This window comes from Saimiri boliviensis, chromosome 7 (genome assembly GCF_048565385.1).
Source record: "Saimiri boliviensis isolate mSaiBol1 chromosome 7, mSaiBol1.pri, whole genome shotgun sequence".
In the NCBI taxonomy this organism is placed as follows: Eukaryota; Metazoa; Chordata; class Mammalia; order Primates; family Cebidae; genus Saimiri; species Saimiri boliviensis.
Genome location: NC_133455.1, coordinates 32,907,058 through 32,912,167, shown reverse-complemented (window position 1 = coordinate 32,912,167; position 5,110 = coordinate 32,907,058). Strand labels below are relative to the sequence as shown.

General features: G+C 38.3%; 1 pseudogene; it reads right to left on the bottom strand.

Moving 5' to 3' along the window:
• Positions 1–1,664: 1,664 nt before the first annotated feature.
• LOC101028300 (small ribosomal subunit protein eS4, X isoform-like) lies at positions 1,665–2,454 on the bottom strand (annotated as a pseudogene).
• Between the last annotated feature and the right edge of the window lie 2,656 nt (positions 2,455–5,110).

Sequence of the window (5,110 nt, the reverse complement as noted above, 5' to 3'; positions counted from 1 at the left end):
GGGTGGGGTGGGGTGCCACATACTGTTAAACAATCAGATCTCATGAAAACTCATGCACTATTGTGAGAACAGCACCAAGTGGATGGTGCTAAACCATTCGTGAGAAAACCATCCCCATACTCCAATCATCTCCCACCAGGCCCCGCCTCCCACTTTGGGAATTACATTTCAGCATGACATTTGGACAGGGACACACATCCAAACTGTATCAACAGTGAAGTAATACGCAAAGTCATCAGCTTGAATGAGATCAGGGAAGAAAGAGTATTGGAGGTTTCTAGCAGGAGGAGAAAACATGAAGCAGTTGACTCAGAGACTGCAAGAATGAATATAGAGAGATTACTAGGCAGCTCTGATAATTTATTTAATAGTGTTTAAATTTAAAGCAATATAAGCAGAAGATCGGCAGCAGAAAAAAGAATTATAGAAATAATTGAAAAAAACTTTTGGTTTTTAAAATATTGCTAGCAATCAGTCAACAAAAATGGACTACATGTAAGGAAAGAAGAACGATGCTGGTCTTGTATTTCACTAAAGAAGCAACAAAACGTATTTTAAAAGTATAAAACATAAAATATATAAAATGTGTGCATTGGAAGATTCTTAGCCCTAAGAAATAGAAAACTATAACTAGTATAAACAATAAGGCAGATTTATTATTTCACAGAAGAATTTCTAAGTTGGATCTGAGATTGGTTAATTAAGTGGCTTAGCCCTAGGTTTCTTCCATTTTTCTGCTTTGCCAGGCTCAGGAGATTAGCTTATCCTGAGTTACTCATCCTCTTGTTCATGAATTGGTCCTAGAGTTCCAGGCATTACAAACACACATGACAATATTGAGCAGAATAAGGAAGAAGATCTCACTGGCTAGAGTTGTGTCACATGCCCATTCCAAAGCCAATCACTATTAAGGGGAAAGCAATTGATTTAAAGTACATGTCTGGGTAGGGAAGCGTGGACTGCCCAAACAAGATCAGAGTTTTCTTAATAAGAAAGAAGGAGAAATGGCTGCTGTATAGGCAATCGACTGTACTTCTACGAGAGGAAGAACATATTGTAACTTGAAAATTTAAAAATCCAGCAAAACTATCATTTTTTATGAGGGCACATCCTCAGAAATAAACATACTTAGAAAATATACCACCCATATACCTTTCTTGAAAATTTTTCTTAAAAATATTATAGATAACTGAGAGAAGAATAAGACAACTCAAAAAGAAGTTGTGTTATGAAATAACTGACAGTGATCAATGAATCCAATAACACAAAGTTAAATCTGATTGTTTTGTTTTGAAGCACACCTGCAAATTACATTAAAAACTAAACAAATTACATTTAAGCTAGGATCTGAAAACAAAAACTATTTAAACAGGTAAAGAGTTGAGAGAAGAGCACACTAGACAGAAGAAACGATGTGAGCATTTCCTTAAGGCTAGAGAGGAAATAAGCATAACATAGATTGGGAAGGAGTTAGATCATACTGAGCCTTGTATGGCACTTAGGGATTTGGAATTTTAAGCATACTGAACATTGCTAGTGTTTTAAGTATAGGAGTAACATATCTCATTCTATTTTGATAAGATCATCCTGGTTTCTTTTTTTTTTAATCATGCCACATTTTTTAAAATTATATACAATGATCTACATGTCACCCAGGGACCATTTCACCCACTGCTCTGTTTGGCCACCAGTCTTTTGTCTCTCTCTTAGCAATGGTGAGGCAGATACCCTTTCCTAGGGGAAGAGAAATCTATTGTTTGTTGCTCTTTCCAATAATAAAAATGTTGGAAAGTCAAGTAGCAAAGCTGTTGCCATCAGCATCTTTCACATAAACCACGTCAAAAGATCCAAGGTGCCTCTCTCTGTTGATGATCACACCAATTCTTCCCAGATTAGCACCTCCAGTAACCATACACAGGTTATCAGTGTCGAACTTGATGAAATCAGTAATCTTGCCAGTCTCCAAATCAATATGAATGGTATCATTCACCTTGATGAGGGGATCAGGGTAGCAGATAGTGCAAACATCATGAGTCATCAAATGAGGGGTTCCTTTTGTGCTCACAAAGATTTTTCTCACTTTACACAACTTGTACTTTGCCTTCTCAGGTGTAATATGATGTACAGCAAAGCAACTCTTAGCGTCATAGATCAGACAGAAATTCTCTCCCATCGTGTCAATGCTGATGACATCCATGAATCCAGCAGGGTAGGTTATATCACTTTGGACCTTGCCATCGATTTTAATGAACCACTGCATGCAAATCTTCTTTCCTTCATCTCCTGGCAGGGCATACTTAAGTCTGTTCCTCAGGAAAATTATGAGGGGGAGACACTCTCTCAACTTGTGGGGACCGTGGATGGACAAGGGGCAAACACACTGGTCAGTTTATACAGCATCCAATGCTTTGATGCTGCTACTTGCTTTAGATGTTTCTTGGGACCACAAGCCATGGCTGCATTAAGCAAAGAAAGAGGACCTCTGTCTCCTGGTGCATGTAGAAATTTGATTTCCCTTTAAAAAGGCAGATGAGAGCAAGGCAAGGGTAGAAGTTAGGATGTTACTGAAGGTGACAAATTATATTGTTTATACTAGGAAGGAGTGTGAAAATGAAGAGATATTGATAAATTGTAAATACATGCAGAGAGATGCAATAAGACAAGCTGAAGGATTGCAGCTGTATGAGGATGAGTTGAGGGAAATGGTAGAATCAAGGATCCAAGCTTTTAGCTGTGTGGATGGTAGTGCCACTTACTAAAAAGGTAAGGAATAAAAGATTAACAGGCTGCAACTCTAGAAACAAGATGGGAGAAGGGGACCAAGAACTCTAATTTGAACATTTTAAGTATAAGATGCCTGTGAGACTTCCACGTAAAGACAGAGTACAGAATAGGTCTGATATGGAGACATAGTTTTGGAAGTTTTGGCATATATACAATACTTAAGACTATAGGGAAATGGCTATTATCAAAGGAAAGAAAAAGAAGGTAAATCTCAGCCCTTAAAGGTTAGTTAGAGAAAAAGAAAATAAAGAAGACTGAAAGGATACAGGCAACAAATTAAGAGGAAAACCAATAGAATGTTAGAGTCATAGAAGTCAAGAGCAAGAAAAGAATAAACAGTTGTGTCAAAAACTAAATAGTCTAATAAGGTGATAATATGCACATTTTCACTAGATTTGGCAACAGGGAAGTTGATGATGACAGAAGTCATTTCAGTTGTATGGTGGTGATTAGCATAACCTCAGTGCATCAGAATGGAATTGAAAATAATGAATAAGAATGTGAGGAAATGAAGACAGCTGGTTTTAGAAAACTTCTGGCACTTTGGGAGGCTGAGGAGGGTGGATCACACAAACAAGCAGAAAACAAATAACAAAATGGCAGGAGTAAGTCCTTACTTATGAAGAAAAATATTGAAGGTAAATGAACTAAACTCTCCAATAAAAAGAGAATAACTGAATGAATTTTTAAAAAACAAGACCCAGGCCAAGCACAGTGTTTCGCATCTGTAGTCCCAGCACTTTGGGAGGCCAAGGTAGACAGATCACTTGACATCAGGAGTTCAAAACTAGCCTGACCTGCATGCTGAAACCCCCCTCTATACTAAAAATACAAAAATTAGCCAAGTGTGGTGGTGGGCGTCTATAATCCCAGCTACTCAGGAGGCTGAGGCAGGAGAATTGCTTGAACCCAGGAGGTGGAAGTTGCAGTGAGCCGAGATCATGCCACTGCACTTTAGCCTGGGTGTCAGAGTGAGACTCCATCTCAAAACAACAAAAACTAAAACAAAACAAGACCCAATGATCTTTTGCTTACAAGAAACATACTTGACCTATAAAGACACACTAAATTTTCAGACACACTGAAAATAAAAGGATAGAAAAAATGTTGCATACCAACACGAAACTGAAAAAGAGCAGGAATAGTATACTTATATCAGATAAAATAGATCTCAAGACAGCTATAATTAGACAAAAAGAGACTATATAAAGGGGTCAATTCAGCTAGAAGATATAATAATTATAATATATATGCATCCAACACTGGCACACCCAGGTATATAAAGTAAATATTATTAGAGCTGAAGAGAGACAGAGACCTCAATACGATACCCCACTTTCAGCATTGGACAGTGATATGGTTTGGCTCTGTGTCCCCACCCAAATCTCATCTCAAATTATAACCCCCACTGTCAGAGGAGAAATCTGGTGGGAGATGATTTGATAATGGGAGTGGATCTCTCCCTTGCTGTTCTCATGACAGTGAGTTCTCATGAGAGCTGATAGTTTTAAAGTCTGGCACTTCCCCACTCACTCTCCCTCTCCTGCTGCCATGTAAAACATGCCTTACTTCCCCTTCACCTTCCACCATGATTGTAAGTTTCCTGAGGCCTCCCCAGATATGCAGAACTGTGAGTCAATAAAATCTCAATTAGTTTTAAATTACTCAGTCTCAAATAGTCCTTTATGGAAGCCTGAAAATGAACCAATATAGGAAATTAGAACTGGGATAGTGAGGTACTGCTATAAAGATAACCTGAAAATGTGATTGTAGGTAACAAGCAGAGGTTGGAACAGTATGGAGGGCTCAGAAGAAGACAGGAATATGAGGGAAAGATTGAAACTTCCTAGAGACCTGTTGAATGGTTTTAACCAAAATGCTGACAGTGGTATGGACAATGAAGTCCAGGCTGAGGTGGCCTCAGATGGAGATGAGGAACTTCTTGGGAGCTGGAGTAAAAGTGACCCTTGCTATGCTTTAGCAATGAGGCTGGTGGCATTTTGCCCCTGCTCTAGAGACCTATGGAACTTTGAACTTGAGAGAAATGATTTAGGATATCTGGCAGAAGAAATTTCTAAGCAGCAAAGCATTCAAGATGTTACCTGGCTTTTTACAAAACTGTATGGCCATATACATTTGAGAAAAGATGGTCTGAAATTGAAACTTATATTGAAAAGGGAAGTAGAGCATACAACTTTGGCAATTTTGCAGGCTGATCATGTATTAGAAAAGAAAAACTCATTTTCTGGAGAGAAATTCAAGCCAGTTGCATAAGTTATGAGAAGCCAAATGTTAATATCCAAGGCAATAGGGAAAATGTCTCCAG